General features: G+C 41.8%; 1 protein-coding gene and 1 long non-coding RNA gene across 2 annotated transcripts in view; one reads left to right on the forward strand and one right to left on the reverse strand.

Moving 5' to 3' along the window:
• LOC127008514 (NADH dehydrogenase [ubiquinone] 1 alpha subcomplex assembly factor 2-like) overlaps nt 1–1,375 on the forward strand; it is a 71,859-nt gene extending 70,484 nt beyond the window's left edge. The window contains exon 7 of the transcript XR_007761112.1: nt 1,261–1,375. The gene's annotated coding sequence lies outside the window, so the exon portion shown is untranslated. The remainder of the gene's footprint in view (nt 1–1,260) is intronic.
• On the reverse strand, nt 1,076–25,904 carry LOC127008515 (uncharacterized). Its single transcript, XR_007761113.1, has 5 exons — nt 24,870–25,904; nt 24,405–24,497; nt 23,179–23,392; nt 20,430–22,876; nt 1,076–1,320 (listed from the first exon to the last, which is right to left on the reverse strand). It is a non-coding gene; the product is annotated as an uncharacterized LOC127008515 (long non-coding RNA).
• Between the last annotated feature and the right edge of the window lie 410 nt (nt 25,905–26,314).

The following is a 26,314-nucleotide window of genomic DNA, read 5'->3' on the forward strand; positions in this document are numbered from 1 at the left end:
CTCATACGTACATCCTTCTCGGTAAATCCTTCTCATGTAAATCCTTTTCACTGTATCATATATATAGTTCCATTATTTGCTTGTTTCCCTTCCTCCTCATCTCTTAACGTATAAACGAGGTTTCCGGCAGAGAAATCCTAAGGCACGGTGACCTATTCTTACGTATGTTACGTTTGCACACTGATTACGAGACTTCCAGCCCTCCGTACATCCTATACAAGGTCTATTTTCCCTTGCAAGTAACTATATCTTGTTCTTCCTTTCCCCCCTTGCAAACTAGAACGTAATTGTTGCTATGTTGCTCTTGTCGTGATGACGTACGTTACGAGGGAAAGTGACCCTCCGTCTGCCCCATAAAAGTTGAGCTTCCATTTTGATTCGTCCCTCGTTCATCCTTGGAGGGGTAGTCTGTCTTTCCCAGTGCAAATTAGAGTTAAATTGCTATGTTAAAATACTAATTGCAAGGGGAAAGAGACCCTTCGTACACTTTACACAAGGGTCGCCATTCCTAATGTCACCTCACTTCTCTGCCGTACACCTCAAATGTTAGTCTGTGATATGTTATCTTTTATTTTATCTACTTTCTCTTTGTCTAAGGTATATATGTCATAGTAATAATCTCATGTCTGTCTTATTTTCTTCTTGTTTGTATATCTAAGGTCTCGTCTTCCTGTTCTCATTTTTTAGACTATTTGTTTTCACGTCTTTTATTTCTTATGTTAATATTGTCTCAACTTCCATTGCTTTTTCAATGACTTTTGAGCTCTATATGTATGCATTCTCTCCTCTTGTAAGTTCCCTTCGTCGTCTTCTCTCGTATCTTATATCTCATGTTTATTGCCTTGTTTCCAATCTATATATAATTCTTTTTATATTATAAGTCGTTTTTTCTGTATGAAAATGAGCTTCTCCCTTTAATATATATAGAATTAGCTTTTAAAAAAGATCAAAGTAACTAGATATATCAGCTTACGGCTCAAAAATACCTTGAAAACGACAAAAAAAATGCTGTAACTTGCGCCTAAAAAATGTACCTGCACCTGAAAAATGTACCTAAGTCAATTATACCTAAAAATGTGTCCGGAGATTAGCTAAATGGGTTTGAGGCAAGATAAAGTCATAGGTGTGGCCCTTAAGTTTATTTATAAGACTTCATAGTACAGATACAGTTCACATCTTCCGTGACTGGCTTACAGCAGAGTCCACAGAGAAAAGTACAAGTCATCAGAGTTCACTAACATGACTTCTTGCCCTCGGCAGAATTGAATGGCTGAACGGACATTTCTGGCGTCTTGGTCTGCCTGCGGCACACCGCACACTCTGGAAGAAGAAAGAACACCAAAATATCAAGTTCCTGCAGAATCAGCCCCTTAGTGAAGGAAATGTGCTCTATTTATTTAATAAATAATTGACAAAAAAATAATGTATTTATTTTAGAAAAAACTATATGGCTCACTTATTGCATGATATACTTATTGCATATATATATATATATATATATATATATATATATATATATATATATATATATATATATATATATATATATATATATATATATATATATATATATATATATATATATATATATATATATATATATATATATATATATATATATATATATATATATATATATATATATATATATATATATATATATATATATATATATATATATATATATATATATATATATATATATATATATATATATATATATATATATATATATATATATATATATATATATATATATATATATATATATATATATATATATATATATATATATATATATATATATATATATATATATATATATATATATATATATATATATATATATATATATATATATATATATATATATATATATATATATATATATATATATATATATATATATATATATATATATATATATATATATATATATATATATATATATATATATATATATATATATATATATATATATATATATATATATATATATATATATATATATATATATATATATATATATATATATATATATATATATATATATATATATATATATATATATATATATATATATATATATATATATATATATATATATATATATATATATATATATATATATATATATATATATATATATATATATATATATATATATATATATATATATATATATATATATATATATATATATATATATATATATATATATATATATATATATATATATATATATATATATATATATATATATATATATATATATATATATATATATATATATATATATATATATATATATATATATATATATATATATATATATATATATATATATATATATATATATATATATATATATATATATATATATATATATATATATATATATATATATATATATATATATATATATATATATATATATATATATATATATATATATATATATATATATATATATATATATATATAACATATAGTAAGTAAAATGTTTAAAGTTCTTAACAAAAGCTATTAGAAGAGGAATGGAAAGAGAAGTGATAGTAAAAGATGAGTCATAATGAAGAATTGAGATGATGAGTAAAAGAAATATAAGAAGGGAGATTAAAAGATGAGTCAAAATGAGGGAGAAAATGAGTTAAAAGAAGAATCAAAACAAGGAAAAATTGAGAGGAGGAGCTTGGAGAGAGAGCAGAAGAGAGGAGTGGTAATGAGAGCGTAGACGTATAAACAAAGATTAAATAATTACCAAAACGCCAAATGAAATTAAACAAATATGTCGGCAAGAGAAGCCTGAACAACACACAGAACGAGAACAGAGAAGGTGAAATCTATGACAGCCGAAGCAAATTTTACACAAACTACAAGACGTCCAGCTAAGATAGGCATAAGAGACCTTGTATATGGTAAAAGCAAGGGGTCAGAAGTCTTATAAGTGTTCTGGGGGGAGGAATCGAACCCTAATATACTCGAGAACAGGTCACTTAAACCCAATCTTGGCTGGACGTCTCGTATATTACGCACTGAGGAGGAATAGAATGACGGAAATAACATGGAATGATATACAGACAAAATAATCATTAAGAAAGACACTGAGGTACGAACAACACCTATACGTATAAAAACGAAGGAAAAATCTAGCAAATCGCGTCAGAATCTGAGAAACCAAAGCCAACATTACAAAAACTGTCTGGCGTCCAGCCGAGATGGACACGTGGGACCTTGTATATGTTATAAGCAAGGGTCGGGAGTCTTGAAATGTGTTCTGGGAGGGAAACTGAACCCATAATTTACTGAAGAACAGGTCAGTTAAACCCTCTCGGCAGGACGCCTCGTATATAAAACATTACGCACTGACTAGGAACGGACTGATTATGTTTAGAGAGAGAAAGTGAGGAGGAGGTAAATACACAATGGAAGGGAGATAAAATGAGAATAATAAATATACGAAGGGAGAGAAAGGTCCAGAGATGGAGGTATAAGGGAGGAAGAAGGATGAAGAGGCAGAGTCACCACAGGCCGGCCAACACCTCAGGTAACGTACGGACCCTTGACGAGAGGAACGAAACCCAGCAAAAAAAAACAATGACAAAAGTACAAGAACTGGAATACCAGGAGAATGGATAAATATAGAAAGATGCGGATATTACGGATAAAGGGCGGATAGACTGACCTATAAGTGGATACAAGGAGGTTGAGAAAATACAACTGGAAAGTGGAATGTGGAGCCGTGTATAGAGGAAGGTTTTACTATTCGAAGAAAGTGGAAGACGAGGCACAGTCCTTGATAAAAATGGGAATAGCAAGAGAATGGATGAAGATAGGAAGATGCAGATAGTGTGGATAGGGAGAGGAAAGACTGACCAATAAGTGGATAAAAGGACTTGAAGGAGCTAGACAGGGAAAGTGGAAGAAAGTGGAGTGGCGTAAAAGGAAAAATTTCTTACTGCTCTGAAGAAAATGTGAGACGAGAGGCACAGTCCTTGATAAAAATGGGACTAGCAGGAGACTGGATGAAGATAGGAGGATGTGGACAGTGTGGATGGAGGGAGGAAAGACTGACCTACAAGTGGATCAAAGGACATGGAGGAGCTAGGAGTGGAAAGTGGAGTTACGTGATGGAAAATATTCGGAGGAAAGTGCAAGCCGAGAGGTGGATTCCTACCAGACCAAAGGATGGAAGGATATGGATTGTGTGGATAGGAGGAGGAAAAGCAAGGCTGTAAGTGGATATAAAGTCAATGAACGGTAGACAGAGATGGATGATAGACATTGAGAGAATAGGCCTACCAGCTGGGGGGCACTATTATAAAGGGGAGAGTCATCAATTATTTTTATTAATCTTGTGAAAAGTGAACCAGAATTTACGACAAGTCTGATGAATTCACAGGTGGGGGGGGTGAGAGAGAGAGAGAGAGAGAGAGAGAGAGAGAGAGAGAGAGAGAGAGAGAGAGAGAGAGAGAGAGAGAGAGAGAGAGAGAGAGAGAGAGAGAGAGAGAGAGAGAGAGAGAGAGAGAGAGAGAGAGAGAGAGAGAGGATTTATTGAGGAGAGAGAGAGAGAGAGAGAGAGAGAGAGAGAGAGAGAGAGAGAGAGAGAGAGAGAGAGAGAGAGAGAGAGAGAGAGAGAGAGAGAGAGAGAGAGAGAGAGAGAGAGAGAGAGAGAGAGAGAGGATTTATTGAGGAGAGAGAGAGGACTTATTGAGGAGAGAGAGAGGATTTATTGAGGAGAGAGAGAGAGAGAGAGAGAGAGAGAGAGAGAGAGAGAGAGAGAGAGAGAGAGAGAGAGAGAGAGAGAGAGAGAGAGAGAGAGAGAGAGAGAGAGAGAGAGAGAGAGAGAGAGAGAGAGAGAGAGACAAAAAAAGATTCACAAAAAAACACTGGTTTTATTGATTTTTTTTTTTTTTTTTTTTTTTTTTTTTTTTTTGGTTTAAACCAGGGGTGTCAAACTCATGGCCCGCGGGATAGTCATAAATGGCCCGCGGTATCACGATAACTTCAATCTTGTCAATGTATTTTCTACCCTTGTTGGCCCCCATGACGGCACTTCAGAGTATGAATTGGCCCTCCAAGTGGTTTAAACCAAAAAAAACTTGGTTTAAAAAAAAAAAAAAAACTGGTTTAAACCAAAAACATGTTTTTTTTTTCAAACATTGGTTTTTGCCAACCCCGCGTCAAACCATAATGAAAACCTCCTCGAGTATGAAGAAGAAAAAAATCATACAAAAATGAAGAAAAATGACTTTAAAATTCAAGCATATTTAGATAATATGTAAAATGAATAATTTTGATTAAAGAAAAACTGGATCAAAATTCAATTGCAAAATTGCAGTGTGTTTCGGGGAGCTTTCGCCGAACCCAGGTTAAGAACCACTGGGCTGGAGGCTGCATTCCTCCTGTAGTTGAACGTGTGATGAACGTCATGGTATTGCATTTACGTACAGTGGCGGATCCAGCTCCAGGTAAAGGGGGGGGCTGATATACAAGATGGGCGCCATACCATACCACATTATATATATATATATATATATATATATATATATATATATATATATATATATATATATATATATATATATATATATATATATATATATATATGTGTGTGTGTGTGTGTGTGTGTGTGTGTGTGTGTGTGTGTGTGTGTGTGTGTGTGCCTATTTGTGAAGTGTATTGACCTCAGTGATCTGCCCAGGCTGCCGAGTGCCCACGACGGCCACGAGGCGATAACTGACTGGCTGCGTGGGCCAGCGTGGCTGGGGCGTTGGGAGTACGGTACAGTAGGAGTGGGACGGATCCGTTACTGGATTTGAATCCACCAAATCCATCTGGCGCCGCTTGGCGCGGTTATTTTTATTTATTTTTTCAAATACAAGTACGATAATGTTTGCAATTTCTTTTATTTGTTTTGTATGTTAATTATTTCTTTAATTATTATTATTATCATGTTTTTACATCAAAGGATGCGGCTCAAGGGCAACAAAAAGAGTACAAAAAAAAAGCCCGCTACTCGCCATACCGACATACAAGGGGTGCAGGTTATCTCATTTATCACATTTACTGACATACAAGGGGTGCAGGTTATCTCATTTATCACATTTACTGACATACAAGGGGTGTAGGTTATCTCATTTATCACATTTACCGACATACAAGGGGTGCAGGTTATCTCATTTATCACATTTACTGACATACAAGGGGTGTAGGTTATCTCATTTATCACATTTACCGACATACAAGGGGTGCAGGTTATCTCATTTATCACATTTACTGACATACAAGGGGTGCAGGTTATCTCATTTATCACATTTACCGACATACAAGGGGTGCAGGTTCTCATTTATCACGTTTACTGACATACAAGGGGTGCAGGTTATCTTATTTATCACATTTACCGACATACAAGGGGTGCAGGTTATCTCATTTTTCACATTTACCGACATACAAGGAGTGCAGGTTATCTCATTTATCACATTTACCGACATACAAGGGGTGCAGGTTATCTCATTTTTCACATTTACCAACATACAAGGGTTGCAGGTTATCTCATTTATCACGTTTACTGACAGTGGCTGAGTGGATAGCGTGACGGCGCCGCATCTAGGAAAACGGGAGTTCGCGCCCCGCCCGGTGCCATAAGCCGGGATTTTTCACTCACCGCTGAGTGGCCTAAGACTATACTCATGCACATGCTGTCCAGAAAACCACCATCAACCCGGACTCAAAATTCTAGGATAAACGATGCGCTCCGGGGGCCAGCATATGACCCAATGCAAGATGGCGCCACTATAAATACTGTGCCACAACGGGCTTGGCCATACCATCAGGCCCCTCGGTGCAAGCCTACCGGCGCCATAGGCGGAAACGTAAAAAAAAAAATGAATGTTTTGAATTTGCAAAATGATTGAAATATGAAAGTTTGTTCCTGCACCCTTGGCATGTCGGTAAATGTGATAAATGAGACAACCTGCACCCCTTGTACGTCGGTAAATGTGAAAAATGAGATAACCTGCACCCCTTGTGTGTCGGAACCTGCGACTACTTGATGAAACTAATCGAGGCCTGTTACCATGTGGTTTGTCAATGAAAGCTTCTCATGCTGTTGGCCTTTATTCCTTCCAAACACACTGGACGCCAGGGCGATTCGCGGGTTGGAAGGCCACTGCCTTTCTGCATCTGCGGGCGAACCACCTCACCTAGCCTCACCTTCCGCCCCTGACGTCACCAACAGTTAAACAAGTAGTCTGACCATCACCCTATACATTGATGCACGTACATACACAGCGCGCACACACTAGTACAACCACTTACACACGTTAGCTAGTTTACACATAATTACTCATTCACATACGCTCACACAGCCACCCATACGCCAGTACATTACGTACCAGCTTAATCCGTGAGCGGGAACTCCGGCTATATGGGCACGTGACGCGCCTCCCAAACGTTTATCCTGCTCACGCCTCCCAAACGTTTATCCTGCTCACGCCTCCCAAACGTTTATCCTGCTCACGCCTCCCAAACGTTTATCCTGCTCACGCCTCCCAAACGTTTATCCTGCTCACGCCTCCCAAACGTTTATCCTGCTCACGCCTCCCAAACGTTTATCCTGCTCACGCCTCCCAAACGTTTATCCTGCTCACGCCTCCCAAACGTTTATCCTGCTCACGCCTCCCAAACGTTTATCCTGCTCACGCCTCCCAAACGTTTATCCTGCTCACGCCTCCCAAACGTTTATCCTGCTCACGCCTCCCTAACGTTTATCCTGCTCACGCCTCCCAAACGTTTATCCTGCTCACGCCTCCCAAACTTTTATCCTGCTCACGCCTCCCAAACGTTTATCCTGCTCACGCCTCCCAAACGTTTATCCTGCTCACGCCTCCCAAACGTTTATCATGGTCACAGGATTGTTTCTGTACGAGACGTACAACCCTGGGTAGAGACCAAGGGGACGCCTTCGTAACTTATGGCTGGGACAAGTCGACAGCCCATCCTGCCGGGAGGAACCTGGGATGAATAGGGAGTGTCCCATGCCCGGGCTGCTGAACTCTGCCTCCCGCGACCCTGCCGGACACACGCTTATCGGCCATCCCTCACGCGGACTGATTGAGGCACCGACCTTCACGTGGCGTATCTAGTGATTATCGCGCCCCTCCCTAGTCCACTGGAACCCAAGATGCTCTCACCGAGATAGATGACAACCAGTACGTCTGTGATAAGTGTACTTCTCTCTCTCTCTCTCTCTCTCTCTCTCTCTCTCTCTCTCTCTCTCTCTCTCTCTCTCTCTCTCTCTCTCTCTCTCTCTCTCTCTCTCTCTCTCTCTCCGTTTTACAGGTTAAAGAAAGAACAAAGCACGCCCGAAAACATTAGACTTTATAATGATGCCAGGCGACGAGTAAAAAGACTAGTAGGTCAGGAAAAGCGTAGATATGAAGAAAATATTGCAGCCAACTGTAAAAATAATCCGAAATCTTTCTTCAGTTACATAAACAACAGAAAGGCGATCAAAAGTGGTATTGGACCTTTAACAAACAGCGACGGTGCACTAGTGACTGACAGCCAACACATTGCAAACCTCTTAAACAATTACTTTTCTTCGGTGTTTAATACTAACAGTCTTCCTCTCGCTACCACGAACACCAGTACTATTGTAAATCTCGAGCATGCATTGCCTAATTTTGAAATAACAACCGATGAAGTCCTTAAAGCTCTCCATTCACTTAAAACAAATAAAAGTCCCGGACCCGACAAAGAGCGAAATACTCTAGCTCCTCCCTCACTACCGTATTCAATATGTCCTTGCGACAAGGCATCGTCCCTTCGGATTGGAAAAAGGCTAACGTGACACCGATTTTTAAGAAAGGAGACAAAAAAAATACCAGGTAACTACCGACCCATTAGTCTAACTTCAATTGTAGGTAAGCTACTCGAGAGCATAATTAGAGACAAAATTGTGAGTTACCTCGAAAGCCACTCATTAATTGGGGATTCACAACAAGGCTTCCGTAACAAAAGATCATGCCTGTCAAACCTACTGACCTTTTATAACGATCTTTTCTCAATTTATGACGTAACCAAATCACTGGACGGAGTCTATCTTGATTTCCAGAAAGCGTTTGATAAAGTCCCACATCATAAATTACTTTATAAATCAAAGCAAATAGGCATTGACGGTCAAGTAAACCAATGGATCGCGAATTGGTTGAGCAACAGACAACAAAGAGTTGTGATTGACGGATTTAACTCAGAGTGGGCACCAGTCACTAGTGGCGTCCCTCAGGGCTCGGTTCTTGGCCCAGTGCTCTTCATTATTTACATCAACGACGTGGATGTTGGACTCAGTAATCGCATTAGTAAATTTGCAGACGACACAAAGATTGGTAACTCGGTTCTCACTGACGAAGACAGGCAAAGCCTCCAAGAGGATTTGCACAAAATTTCAGCTTGGTCGAATAAATGGGAGATGCCCTTTAACGTAGACAAGTGCAAGGTCCTTCAAGTTGGAACAAAAAATAAGAAGTTCGATTACGAAATACGCGGCGTTAAACTCACAAGCGTTCAATGCGTTAAGGACCTGGGGATTAAAATCGCGTCAAACCTCAAATTCTCACATCAATGCATCGATGCAGCAAATAAAGCGAACAGAATGTTGGGCTTCATTAAAAGAAACTTTTTATTCAAGAATAAAGATGTAATACTTCCGCTCTACAATAGTTTAGTCAGACCCCACTTGGAATATGCGGTACAGTTTTGGTCTCCCCACCATGCAAAGGACATTGCTAAACTAGAAGGTGTTCAGCGTCAAGCAACAAAAATGATCCCTTCCTTGCGCAACAAATCCTACGAAGAAAGGCTTTCCACCCTTAACATGTTCTCTCTTGAGAAACGTCGCCTCCGAGGAAAACTGATCGAATGTTTTAAAATACTTAATGGTTTCACGAATGTAGACAGAACAAAATTGTTTATGATCGATGACACTTTGCGAACGAGGAACAATGGCACAAAGCTCGAATGTAGACAAGTAAATTCAGACTGCACCAAATTTTTCTTCACCAACGTTGTAGTGCGAGAATGGAATAAGCTCCCACCATCAGTGGTCCAGTGTAACACGATTGACTCCTTTAAAAACAAGCTCGACCGTCACTTCCTTGAGCTTAATATTAACTAGAGTAGAAAAGCAACGTTTTGGAGCCATCTGATTAATGTAAAATCACTTAGGTTTAAGGACAGACCACCTAGTCTGGACCATGGGGTCTGTGTGGTCTGATTTTCTATGTAAATCTATGTAAATCTCTCTCTCTCCCCCTCGTCGAAGACGGAACTATTGCTATCCTGGTGCTGGGATCGACGATGTAACAGCTGCTCTTGAGGAGATCTCGCCCCAGGCTACTAATGATTCACTGTTTGTTATTCACACAGGTACCAATGATGTCTGCAATGTCCAGTCTAAGGAACTGCTGGAGAAGTATCGTAGACTTATCCAGCAGTACAAGACGAAATCAAATAATATTCTCATTTCAGGTGTTCTCCCCAGAATGTCGGCTGCTTCGGTATTTTACAGTAACGCCTTTAGCATAAATAACAGACGTCAAACTCTTTGCAGGGAAATGGACGCCGGCTACGTAAACTTTTGGGATCAATTTTATGCCATGAGGAGTCTATTTCAGAAAGATGGACTCCATTTGTCTGTAGTCGGAGCGGCAAGATTTGGGAGATTGCTTCACGGCGCTGTTCGAAACTTTAGAGCAAAAAACGAGTCGCGTTCACACCCCGTCCACTTAAATTTAGATAGTTGTCATGTGGCCACCACTTCACTAAATCGCAAAACAACTAACAACTCCGTTTCTCGAGTTATAACAAAAGACAATTTAAGGGTTTTTAGTTTTAACGCTCGAAGCTTAAGAAATAAGATCGATGAATTGCAGTGCCTAACTATAACAGAAGACTTTGATGTAATTGCCTAACTGAAAAATTTATTGACACCGCTAATAATGACTTAATTTCTGAATATAATATAGATAACTTTATATTTTTCAATAAAGACCGAGTTAATCGTAGAGGTGGAGGAGTGGCTCTTTACGTCAAAAGTAGCTTACAGCCCGTTCATAAAACACCAGAGGACAGACCCAAATTCTCAACCGAACTTGCACTACACCGTTTTTGCCAGCACCTTTACAAAGCTCTTGGTGGTAAGATGTTTCAGTTGACATTATTCTGTGACCTCAGTAAGGCTTTTGACACCCTTAATCATGCAATATTATTAAGAAAGTTGAACACGAACGTAATCAGAGGGCCAGCATATAAATGGTTTGAGAGTTACCTTGGTTCAAGAAAACAATATGCAGAATTTAACAACACAGCATCACCTCTCAATGACATTACTTGTGGAGTTCCGTAAGGATCTATTCTAGGGCCATTATTATTTTTATCTTTATCAATTATATCACTTTGTCTTCTAATAAAGTTAGGTTCATACTCTTTGCAGACGACACAAACATATTTCCTCAGGGAACGGACTTGCATAGCTTAACTTCTACTTTCAATAAAGAAATAGCACATGTTGCACACTGGCTAAAAAGTAATAGGTTAACATTAAATGTAAAAAAAAACCACTACACTACATTTACACACCCACACTTGACGCAACCACATCACATAGAAATTAAGATCAATGACTATATAATAGACGAGGTTCAACAAGCAACATTTTGGGGAGTAATAATTGATGATAAATTAAGATGGCATGCTCACATTGAGGATATAAAAAAAAGTAACGGGAGTTATTTACAAAATAAGAAATATTTGTAATGATAATGTCTAAAATCAATATATCTATCACTTCCTTACCCATATCTATTGTTCTGCAATCTGGGGAGGGGCTTGTAAAACATATGTTCAGAAATTATTCATTTGTCAAAAACAGCTAATTCGTATTTTATCTAATAAAAGTAAGTATGATCACACAAACCCGATCTTTCGTGAGCTTCAATTCTTGAAATTACATGACATTAATACTTATCAGACCCTTCTATTTGTATATAAGTCACTGAACACTTACCAAGCAGATACTGGCTTTAATCTCACGTCGCACAACATAGCAACCAGACGCACCAATATTCTCAAACTTCCCTTGTGCTGAACCTCACACGCCCAGCAGAGTGTGCTAACCCGGGGCGCTAAATTGTGGAACCAACTTCCAGAGGATGTAAGAAATAACACTTTAAATTCATTTAAAATACAAGTGAAGGAAAGATTACGAAATTTATACTAGATTGTAATGTAGTTTCCAAGTACATAGCACAATATTGTTTTAATCCAGTTGCTATATATATGTTTCAGTGTGTACCTTATTTACTTGTGTGTATTGTTCTTTTCGTTATTATAATTACTATTCCTATTATTTATTATAATTATTTCTATTATCATTATTATTAGTTTTGTGTGTTTGTGTTCATATGTGTGTGCATATGTGTATATATGTGTGCGAGTCTGTGCATATGTGCATTTTTATGTGTGTATAGTATACTCGCACGTGTACTTTCATATGAATTTTCGTGTGTGTGTGTGTGTGTGTGTACCCGTACCTTGTGTGCACCCGTATGTGTGTGTGTTCTCGTATGTATGTGAGTATTATGTTAACTCATATTTATGCGTGTGCTCGTATATGTGTGTGTACGTATGTGTATACTCGTATATATGTGCTTGTATTTGTGTTCTATATGTGTATGTGTATTAGTACATATATGTACATTTGTATTCTTATCAGTCTTGTGTTTTGTTAGATTAGTGTTTTGGTAGGCGGCATATGAATGTAGGAAGTATGGATTTATATTTATTATTCTAAGAGTAACTTACTCAAGCCTTTAAAGCAAGCTACATCTGCTAATTATGATTAGTATGTGTAATTCAGCAAAAAGTCCATAAGAGGAGCCACGGCTCAATGGACAAGGGCTATTAACCATGTATGAAGCAAAACACTTTTGTAATATAAAGAGGCCAAATACAATCCATCAATCAATAGAATCTCTCTCTCTCTCTCTCTCTCTCTCTCTCTCTCTCTCTCTCTCTCTCTCTCTGTGTTTCCGGTGTTTTTGCGTGTGATTTGGCTGCTTCTAAGTGTACTGCGTGGGTTTCAGAGCGTTTTGAGTGTGCTGTTTTGTTTCCGGTGTTTCTGCGTGTGATTTGGCTGTTTTCGAGTGTTATGCGTTTCGAGTGTGTTGTGTTTCCAGTGCTTTTACGTGTGATTTGGATGTTTATAGTGCTCTGCGTGGGTTTCAGAGTGTTTTGAGTGTGCTGTTGTACTTCCGGTGTTTTTGCGAGTGACTTGAGGGTGTTTAGTCGTGCTTGTGCTTGGGTTTCTGAGTGTTTCGTGTGTCCCGAGTGTGACTCTGTGTTCCCGAGTGTCTCACGCGTGATTTGGGTGTGTCGACAACCCACCCTTTGAATTCCCTGAGGATTCAATCTGCTCCTCCTCATTACACCCTCTTTAAATCCCCTAGAGGATTAACACTTCCTACACCCCTTTCCCTCACCTCACCTAAGCCCCCCCACCCTCGCTCACCTCACATCCCTTTTGCTCCTCCTCATCCCCTAGAGGATTAGCCCTTCCTACTCCTCCCTCACCTCCACATATTTCTAAGCCCTCCCCCCCTCACTCACCTTACCTCACATCCTATTTACCCATCCCTTCACCCACCTTACCTCGCCTCTTTCTTAACCCTTCTTGTTCTCACACACCTCACTCACCTCACATCCCTTCCTACTCCTCCTCTCTCCCACTTACCTCCTTTCCCAAACTCCCTCTCACTCATCTCACCTATTTCCTAACCCTCCTTGATCTCACACACCTCACTCACCGCCTCTCTTTCCCCCTCTTTACTCACCTCACATCCCTTCCTACTCCTCTCTCCCACCTCACCTATTTTCTAACCCTCCTTGATCTCACACACCTCACTCACCGCCTCTCTTTCCCCCTCCTTACTCACCTCACATCTCTTCCTACTCCTCCTCTCTCCCACCTCACCTATTTCCTAACCCTCCTTGATCTCACACACCTCACTCACCGCCTCCCTTTCCCCTCTTTACTCACCTCACATCCCTTCCTACTCCTCTCTCTCCCACCTCACCTATTTCCTAACCTCCTTGATCTCACACATCTCTTTCCCCTCTTTACTCACCTCACATCCCTTCCTACTCCTCCTCTCTCTCACTTTTCCTCCATTACTAAACTACCTCTCACACACCTCACCCCCTTTCCTACTCCACTTCACTCTGTGTTTTTATCTCTTTCATTTCAGCTAAGATGGCGCCTAAGAAGTGCAGTACTTGGAACGGTAGCTTCTCAGCTCACTTTGTTACAGGGCGTTCTGCTGTCTGTCGACTGTGTCTGTCCAGGCAGCATCTCGAGACAAGACTGCAGGAGCAGGAAGAGAAGATGGAAGAAGGCCAGAATAAAATAATAGAGCTTTCTCTCACCAGGCAGCATCTCGAGACCAGACTGCAGGAGCAAGAGAAGATGGAAGCAGGTCAGAATAAAATAATAGAGCTTTCTCGCACTGTTGCCTCCTTGCAGGAATTCATCCAGGCTAACGTTGCTGTGGTGCCAAACCCTTCTCCAACCGCCCCCTTGCCCTCAGCGGTACCGTCGACACCAGCGGACAACACCTCGCAACGGGAGGATGCTAGTGGCACCGCCCATGATGGCTTCACCGTCGTGAATGGAGGAGCCAAACCAGCCAGACAAGCGATTTATCCTGTTCATTGCTTCAACAGGTTTGCCATTCTGGAGGAGGAGGACGAGCAGGAGAGCACCTTCCTGGTGGGTGACTCCATGATTCGCCAGCAGGTCGTTGAGTTCTGCGGCAGAGTTCCTCGTCGAAGACGGAACTATTGCTATCCTGGTGCTGGGATCGACGACATAACTGCTGCTCTTGAGGAGATCTCCCCCCAGGCTACTAATGATTCACTGTTTGTTATTCACACAGGTACGAACGACATCACCACGACCCGGTCTGAGGAACTCCTGGAGAAGTACCGTAGGCTCATCCAGCAGTATAAGACTAAATCCCCTAACATTTTGATTTCAGGAGTTCTACCACGGACTTGGGCGGAGAGCGACTTTTTCAGTAAGGCCTTCAGCCTAAATAACCGCTTACAGACTCTTTGCAGGGAGCTTGACGTGGAGTTCCTCAACACATGGGACAATTTCTATGGACAAAATGAGCTCTTTCACAGGGACGGATTGCACCTTTCTCCCATCGGGGCAGCCAGACTCGGAAGGCTCCTCAACGAAGCAGTGCGTGTCATCCGAACAAAAAACGAGTCACGGCCACGTCCCCCCACCCCACCCGTGTAAATAGACGCCGTGCATCGCAACAAACCCGTAACCGTGATCCCGCAAGTACCACCACTTCTATTACTAAGCCTCTAGATAACTTAAAAATCCTTAGTTTCAATGCACGTAGCCTAAGAAACAAATTTGATGAACTGAGATGTCTTGCTTTAACAGAAAATTTTGACATAATTGCTATAACCGAAACATTTATCGACACCACAAATATTGATTTAAGTTCCGAATACAACATAGATGGCTACAGACTCTTCAACAAAGATCGTGTAAACCGTAGAGGTGGTGGCGTCGCCCTTTATGTCAAAAGCTATTTGCAACCCACTGACAAAACACCGGGAAACAGCAACGTTGAACATTTGTGCGTGCGAGTAAACATTGCAAAAGTCAACTTAAATATATCTGTCACCTACAGACCTCCCGGGCAATCACTCGATGACGACCTTGAAATGTACAGCGTCTTAAGGCAGTCACTTAATAACAGCGACTCACTGATATTAGGAGACTTTAACCTCCCCCATATCGACTGGGCGACACTGTCAGGTACAGAAGGCGAATCACATAGAATGATCGAATTTCTAGAAGAAAATTATCTAAGCCAAATGGTTTCTGAGCCAACTCGACAAAATAATATACTCGACCTTGTTATAACGACCCAAGATAACCTAATCAGTAGTGTCACGGTAGGAGAACACCTCGGTTCTTGCGATCATAAATTAGTGCGCGTCGACATTAAAGCTCAATCATCAGTGACTGAAAATAAAGTAAAGGTGCCCAATTTCAAAAGAGCTAACTTCGTAGAAATCCGACAAATCTAACAGAAATACAACTATCAGATGACGGCAACGTAGAGGAAGCCTGGCTAAGCCTTAAAAATCACTTACTCACTCAGCAGAACACATTCGTCCCCTTGTGCGAGAAGCGAATTAACACTAATAAAAGCCCACCGTGGTCTAATAGCGAAATTAAACAATCAGTCAATGAGAAAATTGTTTTACAGGTTAAAGAAAGAACAAAGCACGCCCGAAAACATTAGACTTTATAATGATGCCAGGCGACGAGTAAAAAGACTAGTAGGTCAGGCAAAGCGTAGATACGAAGAAAATATTGCAGCCAACTGTAAAAATAATCCGAAATCTTTCTTCAGTTACATAAACAACAGAAAGGCGATCAAAAGTGGTATTGGACCTTTAACAAACAGCGACGGTGCACTAGTGACTGACAGCCAACACATTGCAAACCTCTTAAACAATTACTTTTCCTCGGTGTTTAATACTAACAGTCTTCCTCTCGCTACCACCAACACCAGTACTATTGTAAATCTCGAGCATGCATTGCCTAATTTTGAAATAACAACCGATGAAGTCCTTAAAGCTCTCCATTCACTTAAAACAAATAAAGTCCTGGACCTGACAAAGTATATCCAACTCTGCTGAAAGAAACAAAGAGCGAAATACTCTCCTCCCTCACAACCGTATTCAATATGTCCTTGCGACAAGGCATCGTCCCTTCAGATTGGAAAAAGGCTAACGTGACACCGATTTTCAAGAAAGGAGACAAAAGCACCAGGTAATTACAGGCCCATTAGTCTAACTTCGGTTGTAGGTAAGCTACTTGAGGGCATAATTAGAGACAAAATTGTGAATTACCTTGAAAGCCACTCATTGATTGGGGACTCACAACATGGCTTCCGAAACAAAAGATCCTGCCTATCAAACCTATTAACCTTTTATAACGACCTCTTCACTGTTTATGACGTAACCAAATCACTGGACGTAGTCTATCTTGATTTCAGAAAGCGTTTGATAAAGTCCCGCATCATAAATTACTTTACAAATTAAAGCAAATAGGTATTGACGGTCAAGTAAACCAATGGATCGCGAATTGGTTGAGCAACAGGCAACAAAGAGTAGTGATTGACGGATTTAACTCAGAGTGGGCGCCTGTCACTAGTGGCGTCCCTCAGGGCTCGTCCTTGGCCCAGTGCTCTTCATTATTTACATCAACGACGTGGATGTTGGACTCAATAACCGCATTAGTAAATTTGCAGACGACACAAAGATTGGCAACTCGGTTCTCACTGACGAAGACAGGCAAAGCCTCCAAGAGGATTTGCACAAAATTTCAGCTTGGTCGGATAGATGGGAGATGCCCTTTAACGTAGACAAGTGCCAGGTCCTTCAAGTTGGAACGAAGAATAAGAAGTTCGAATACGAAATGCGCGGCGTTAAACTCAAAAGCGTTCAATGCGTCAAAGACTTGGGGTCAAAATCGCGTCAAACCTCACATTCTCACAGCACTTCATCGATGCCGCAACTAAAGCGCACAGACTGTTGTGCTTCATTAAACGAAACGTTGTATTCAAGAATAAAGATGTAATACTCACGCTCTACAACAGTTTAGTGAGACACCACTTGGAATATGAGGTACAGTTTGGTCCCCCACCATGCAAAGGATATTGCTAAATTAGAAGGTGTTCAGCGACGGGCAACGAAAATGATCCCTTCCTTGCGCAACAAATCCTACGAAGAAAGGCTTTCTACCCTTAACATGTTCTCTCTTGAGAAACGTCGCCTCCGAGGAAAACTGATCGAATGTTTTAAAATACTTAATGGTTTCACGAATGTAGACAGATCAACATTGTTTATGATCGATGACACTTTGCGCACGAGGAACAATGGCGTAAAACTCAGATGTAGACAAGTAAATTAAGACTGCACCAAATTTTTCTTCACCAACGTTGTAGTGCGAGAATGGAATAAGCTTCCACCGTCAGTGGTCCAGTGTAACACGATTGACTCCTTCAAAAATAAGCTCGACCGTCACTTCCTTCAACTTAATATCAACTAGAGTAGAAATGCAACGTTTTGGAGTCTTCTGATTAATGTAAAATCACTTAGGTTTAAGGACAGACCACCAAGTCTGGACCATGGGGTCTGTGTGGTCTGATTTTCTATGTAAATCTATGTAAATCTCTCTCTCTCTCTCTCTCTCTCTCTCTCTCTCTCTCTCTCTCTCTCTCTCTCTCTCTCTCTCTCTCACACACACACACACACACACACACACACAGATACTGAAATATCGAGTACCGCACTTCAGGAACGGTGGAGGACGAGACGCTGGGGAGCAGGTGGTGGTGTGGGCGGTGGTGTGGGTGGTGGTGTGGGCAGTGGTGTGAGTGGTGGTGTGGGCGGGTGGTGGACACACACAAAAAAAAACTACATGTGTGCGTCACCAGCGAAGGGTAAGGTCTGCAGTGGGTGATGAGTAAGCTCCAGGCAGGTTACAGGTAAGGTTGAGGGCTTACGCTAAGCTGCGCGTTGTCGCGGTGCTCACCTCTGTCTCCATGACCCTCGAGCCTGCGGTGGTGATAAAGCCATAACGCCGCCACTCAGGGCCAGAGTGTCTTCCAGGTTAGCACAGCTTATCTTCCCAAGGTTTTCCCGGGCACCCATTCATTGGTCAGCCCGAGAGGGAGGATTTACAGTTGGGTGGGCTGTTCGTCCACTGTTCAGGCCGGGATCGAACCAGGTCAGGCAGGGCCACTGGCTAGGGATGCTAACCACTGCACCGCGGAGGAGGTAGTGTTTAAAGGAAGGTGGAAGCCACCAATAAAACCCATAGACTCGTAGGCCACGCCTTACCCCTTTCTATCACCAGTTACTCCGTTTTATGTTAAATTTCCTAAAGAAAATATAGGTATATACGATGGGTCTCCACAATGTTTTTATATAGCCACACCTTGAGACTTGCTCTCTTCCATTGGCATGAAAACTTACATAAACCATGGCTCGCGGGTTACAGGGGGTGAGTCTGTGAGTGAGGACCTTAGGGGTAGGGAGGCGGCGGGTGGATGACGTGCTAACAAATACGAATATATTTTTTCGGAGTACTTAAACATAAACGCACGCGCGTGTGTGTGTGTGTGTGTGTGTGTGTGTGTTTTGGGGGGGGGGGGGGGGTTATTTTTGGTGGGTTGAGTGGGAGGGGGGGGGGCCGTGGGGGGATGTTTACCCAAAGTTTTACCAATTTCAAATAATTTGTGCACTGTCCTTTAATAATGAATAGTGACTTGGAGAGGCGTGTCGATCTCTTGGGTACCACGTGCCTTCGCAGGGTCATGGAGCATCGCTGGGATGACTTCGTGCCGAACCAGCGAATACTCCGTGAAACTGAATCGAAGCCTGTTACCAGCTTAGCAGTGAAAGCCAGCTCCGGCTATACGGGCACGTGGCGCGCCTCCCGGACGTTGATCCTGCTCACAGGGTTATTTTTGTGGACAATCCTGAGTGGAGGAGACCAAGTTACTCGTAGCTGGGGCAAGTTGATCGATCCTTGGAGGAGCTTGATGTGTGGGAAGGGAGGATGCATGGAGGTTCCTCGGGGGAACTGTCAGTAATAAAGGCGGTGGGTGAGTGAAGCGATGCGCCTCCTGGCGTATGCTCCCCGTTGGTTGAGCATGCTCATATTGTCCTTCCTCCATATCCAGATTTCTCCAGTTTATCTCTAAGCTCGCGAATGCTCCTCACGTGAATCACCTCCCGTGTGTGTATGTGTGTGTGTGTGTGTGTGCCTCACGGCTGTCCTGCAAGGTTAGCATTCCCGGTAGTTTTTATGTCGTCACGTTTTTTTCTCACGGTAATGGACGCAGAGTAACAGGAAAAACAGATATGAAAACATGCCTACAAAAAAAACTGCAAATACAACAGGAGGAGCAGACAAAAAAGTTACCGCACCGAAGCTTCGTTCTCGACCCATTTTCACTGCTTCGAGGCTGGGGGAGCGCCGAGTCTCCCCGCATATCGCCGATGATTAACTCGCATGGACAAGTAAATCAAATACTCAACGGTCAATACACAACACCACTCATTTAACCATTCACACACCACGTCCAAGGATCACCTCCAACACAACACAATACTGCACAACACAACACATTAAAGATTAAACAGAGGCTGACAAAAGGTCATCAAACATTCAGCGGTTATCACTCCACTCAAGTAATGTCAGCATCTTCCCCGCGTCTTCCTCACCAATAGTTGCCTTCCACACGTATCAGCATGGCAACACTCACCGATCGACGGGTCAGCGGCGGCAATCAGCTTGTCTCATCACTTGATTCTCGCTCTTGCCCTCCACGTCACTACACTCGCTCACTGATACGGCGCGTCGCCAGGCCACCCGCCGGGGGCTGTACTTTAAAACCATCCGCCAAGGTCGGCGAATGCCTGGCGAAGTTACGCTTGGCGATCGTGTCGGTGAGGAAGGCCGTACTTTAAACACCCATTTTTCTCCAGCGGTGGCGATCGCCAGTCTCGGCGACCGAAAGTGATCGCCCGCGCTAACACTCCCAAAGCCTGCTAGATGTAGCACCGTGTCGACTAAAAAGCGCGGGAAATTTGTATGGTGCATATTCATCCTTCGCATACATTATATGCTGAGTACCCGCTTTGGGTACATTAGGGTCTCCTTCGACGAAATTTATCAAAAACATGACGGTAATTACTATTTTTCGTTTCGAAATATGTAGAAAAACAAAATATGAGGAATATATACATATATATGAAAAGGGCCTCTGACCCCACACCTGGGGAAAGGAATAAGGGAAAAAGGTAGGAATCGTTCTGACGAATGATCATGAATGTGGGTGTGACATGGGTGTGGGTGGGTGGATATAAAGACAACGGCTGCCCTGAGATTAGCGCCTCACCCAGTCCTCAGTGGCCTAGGGATTAGCGAGTGAAGAAAATTTATTAAGCCCTCGAGAAAAGAATGTGTGTGTACATGTCTGTGTGTGTGTGTACATGTGTGTGTGTGTGTGTGTGTGTGTGTGTGTGTGTGTGTGTGTGTGTGTGTGTGTGTGTGTGTGTGTGTGTGTGTGTGTGTGTGTGTGTGTGTGTGTGTGTGTGTGTGTGTGTGTGTGTGTGTGTGTGTGTGTGTGTGTGTGTGTGTGTGTGTGTGTGTGTGTGTGTGTGTGTGTGTGTGTGTGTGTGTGTGTGTGTGTGTGTGTGTGTGTGTGTGTGTGTGTGTGTGTGTGTGTGTACATGTAATGGATCACGAAAAGAGGTTGGCAACAGAATACTATGCCAATCTCTCAAAAGTTCATGAAAGCCAATTGGAACTAATTGCCATTCAAAAGAGGTGTGTCAAAGAATATCACGAGAAAAACTTGGCTCGACTAAAAAATCACTAATCATTTTTTTCTTCTGTTCTGAAAGACTTTCAGGATATGATTGTCGTATTAAACATCAAAATACTTTTCCAATAGATTTTATTAGTCAACCATATAAAACAGATTCCACAAAAATATAAAACTTGAAAACAAATATAACTTATTTTCCAGACTGAAAACCACACTACCTGAAGGTAGAGTAGTGTTCCACGCCTGTGTGTTTGCATTTCCTGTGTGTGTAATGGGAGTATATGCTATAGCTATGTGTGACTGTGGAGCTCAGGAGCTCATTCCTGTCCAGTTGACCCTTTGAGCTTGTAGTGGGAGAGACCCATTAACCCAGCACGGGCCAGATAGTCACCCCATTTGGTATAGTGCCTGCAGCCTTTGTATTGGCTTACTCCCTCAGTTTACAAAACCCAAAAAAGATACAGACAACAGTTTACTTTTATCACTATTTGGGCAGCAAAAATTGGTCCCTGACATTTATATCATTTCATGTTATTCATTTGAAAATACATTATTTATCATGTTTGCCCTCTTCCTCTGTCCTGCATGTCTATTTTGTGCATTCTCAATGAGTCTTTCCTCTTCATTTATAATATCATTGTCATAATCTTCCATATCTTCATTCCTGTCTGCCATTGCAACGTTGTGCAAAACAGCTGCACTGCAGATTGTGGCCATGGTTGTGTCCAGGCTTGTACGCATAGGAATGGCCAGACAACGGAATCGTCGTTTCCACACTCCAAATGCTCTCTCTATTACATTACGGGTTTTAGCATGAGCCAAGTTATATCGTCCTTCATTTGGCCGTGATGGATTCCCAACAGGAGTCGTAAGAAAGGGACGAAGAGGGTAGGCTGAGTCCCCTAACAAATGGCCATTGTAATCGCCAGCTTGCAACTGAGCATACAGAGAACTATTAGCAAATATTCTGCTGTCGTGGACTGATCCTGGCCATCGACAAATAATATTATAAAATGTTAAGTCTGGACCACACACTGCTTGTACATTTAATGAAAAGAAGCCCTTTCTGCTTCGGTAAGTTTCTGCTTGCTGACCACCTGGACTGAGAATGGGGATGTGTGTGCAGTCTATTGCACCAATGACACCTGGGAATCCAGACATTGCTTCAAAGTTTGTCTTGATGGACCCTAACTCATGCCTTCCAGGAAACTTTACATACCGCTGATATAAAGCAGCAATGGCACGCACAGTATGTGAAGAGCATGAACTTACAAACTGCTGAGAGACATCCAGGCAATCTCCAATAGTTTGGTGCAGGTCACCAGTGGCCATCCATCTTAAGGTGATGAGGAGTTGAAGGTGAGGTGGTACAGGACATCCTATGGAAGGAGAGTAAATTGTTAAGGATAACCAAGAATAAATCCCATATCTTGCATTCCATTGTAATATATCATCTATATGTAGGGCAACAGCTGCTAATGATTTTGATTAATGTATTTGATGACGTGGGGATATGGTATTTATTTGTTATTCACCACCCCAAAAAAATTAAGGTTATGTTTGAAACATTAAAATCAGCCATGACAACAGTTTCCAAAGGACTGGGTGCATGACTAGAGAACTTAAAGAATTACCACATGTTTAAATCATTATAGCGCAATGGTATATTATGTACACTAACCTCTTGCATCAGCTGCCTCTGGTAAATGTAAGTCAGCAAGTAAGGCCCTTGCGCTTTGCTTTGATATCCTGAACCTGGATGTAAATTCCTCTTCAGTCAAAGTCAGGAATAAATCCAAGAGATCCTTCACAATCCTTCTCGGCAGTCTGACCCTTTCCCCTGCAGCATCCTAGAGGACATCAAGCTCCTCAAAAACTTGTAAGGCTGCCATCATCTGAAGAATATACATTATATACAATGATGTAATGCTTATACAAACAAAGTATTATTGACTATTATATATGAATAATGATGTATGATGGAAAATGGACTTTGCCAGCAAGTAGTATTTATGTAATGTTATTCAAACAAAGTAGGTAGGCGGTGGCCGAACTGGTAGCGTACTGGACCCACATTCGCCGCGTGATGGACGACGCGGGTTCGAATCCTCACGCTACCACTCGGATTTTTCGGTCACCGCCGAGTGGCTTAAAACTACCCACATGCTGTCCTGAAGACCACCCATCAACCCGGACTCTAGAGGAAGCCGTCCAAGCGAATCAAGAACGAGTTCCGGGGGGCAGCATGAGCCAATGCAAGATGGCGCCACTATAAACACTCGCCTGCGCCAGAACGGGCTGGGCCGACCATCAGGCCCCACCGGGAGGATGCCTACCGGCGCAATAGGCAACAACGTATAAAAATAAAAAAAATAAAAAAAATTAGTGACTATTATGAGTTATGATGTATGATGGGACCTGTATGCCAAGAAATGAACTTTGACAGCAAGTAATATTTATGTAATATTAATGTGATATGCAACATATCATCAAGTAGTAGAACTAAGTGAAGAATCAATGTAATGACAATTGGTCTTCGAATATTTATGATACAGATGCTTTGGTATTGTTTTACAAGTGCACCTGCATCACGGCGAAAGACACCTATGTGCTTTATGAAGGGGGTGTAGGGCCCCTAGTTGGTTAGAAAAAAAGTTATCACGGGGATCGAGGTTAGGTTAGTTTTAGGTTTACCAATAAAGGGCGAGTGTCCTGCAGGAAATATCGATGGGTTTCACTAAATGGGAGGGGGGGGGAGGGTAGAAGAAAACTAATGGTAAGATTATTTCAAAACACACCAAAAACTACCCTCTAGAATATTTTCATCTGCCAGTGCGAGACGGGCACACTTGTAAAATTTTACCGATGTTTCTAGTAGTAACCCTTCATAAATTCTAGTTGGCTTACCTGGGTCTTGCTCTTGATCTAGGTTTAGGAGGGAGTGACCCCACTAGACAGTGACTACAGCCTTTATACTTGCTTGCACTCTTATGTCAATACCTGAAAATACAGGAAACAGGAAATACCTTCATCAGCTTTTGTTACATTTTGCCTATTAAATCCATCAATAATTTATAAATACACAACTGACGAATGATTCTGAATACTCATTTTGTAAATTTCATTATGAAATTATGATGAAAATAACAATTTATTAACTCATCCTGCATAAAATCAGTAATATGACTAGCCCGGGCAGGACTCAAGAATGTGGCCTTGGCACAGCTCATTATGGCTCACCTGCGGGCGTGAGACACCTTTGATGCACCTGACAGCACCGCTGCATTCATCAAAACATTCAAACAAACCCGCAGGCTTGCATAAAATGGAAATTAACCTGATTATGTGAACGATAATACAGAATGCACTTACCGGAGGAGGCAGGCGTCTTGAATCCTCATGGAGCGATACTACATAGTCTTGAAAAAAGCTGTAAATACATCGATATTTATAAAACTTGCTTGAGTTATTGCAAAAATAAATTAGTGTGTCTTTTCTAATTCGTTCAACTTCTCATGCTACTGCAGACATAGTAAAACAATTCAAATTTATGCCTTTCGCCAGCGGGAAAGGAAGCCTCCGCCTGGACTTTCGTTCGGCGGCAAGTTCCATTACTATTTCGTCCTCAGCGCTGGCGAGGCTTAGCCCGGCGAAGCGTTCATTCCGTCTAATGGTACCAAATATCGGATCGCCCGGAGAACTCCAGTGCCAGGCCTGGCGAAAGGTTTTTAAAGTACGGCCCTTGTGGACGCGTGGATGACGGCTGAGGGGCACGGGCGGCCACAGAGGGTCCAAAACATGTCGGTCCCCAAACACACATATTTGACAAGGATTTCGTAGTTTTTTTTTTTCTTTATGGAGGGGGGCATTTCAAGAGGTCCTTTTATGACCCTGGTGGTAGTTTAATCCTTCTTCTGTACTATGGACGTGAAAACACACTCTTTAAAACCTGTTTAATCTCCTTTTCGGCCTCTGGAAATAGTTGGCGGTTTTTTTTTTTTTTTTTACGTCTTGGCCTATTGCGCCGGTAGGCTTCTTCCCGGTGGATCCTGATGGTCGGTCCAAGGCTTCTTCCCGGTGGGGCCTGATGGTCAGCCCAGCCCGTTCTGGCGCAGGCGAGTATTTATAGTGGCGCCATCTTGCATTGGCTCATGCTGCCCTCCCGGAGCTAATCTTTAATCCTAGAATCTAGAGTCCGGGTTGATAGGTGGTCTTCTGGACAGCATGTGGGTAGTTTTAAGCCACTCGGCGGCGGCTGAAAAATCCCAGCTTGGTGGCACCGGTCGGGGATTGAACTCGCGTCCTCCTGAACGCGGGGCCGTCTTGCTATCCGTTCAGCCACCGCCTACCCAGAAGCGTCTGAGAATACGCACCTCAGCATCGCCCGTGACCCGAACAGCTGCCTGCTTGCCTGCCCCCTGGTGTGGCGTCCAGCCGCCCTGCTGCTGCCTGCTGGCCCTGCGCGGCGGGTACTGCGGGGATGCGCAGGGACGACTCGACTCGGACAAATATAAAATGTTCTGTTTTTCAACGGTTGTAAAAGAAACTACAAAAATATCAGCGAAAGATAGTGATAAAATATTGCTCGAATACTGTCCTATTACACCAATGACTGTATAGTGAAGTGCGCGAAGAGGATTTATCTCTGAAACTATTGCACGGCATTAGACTTACAACGACTGTCAAGTATGTTATTCAAACACAGTACAAAGTTTAGGGTGTCTACAATCGTTTAGTTTGCATCTGTGCCCGAATCATTTCATTTCAAGGAGTTTGCAGTGCGATAGAGATGAAGCTGTAGCACTGAGGGTGAAACG

Source organism: Eriocheir sinensis, chromosome 38 (assembly GCF_024679095.1).
Source record: "Eriocheir sinensis breed Jianghai 21 chromosome 38, ASM2467909v1, whole genome shotgun sequence".
Classification (NCBI taxonomy): Eukaryota; Metazoa; Arthropoda; class Malacostraca; order Decapoda; family Varunidae; genus Eriocheir; species Eriocheir sinensis.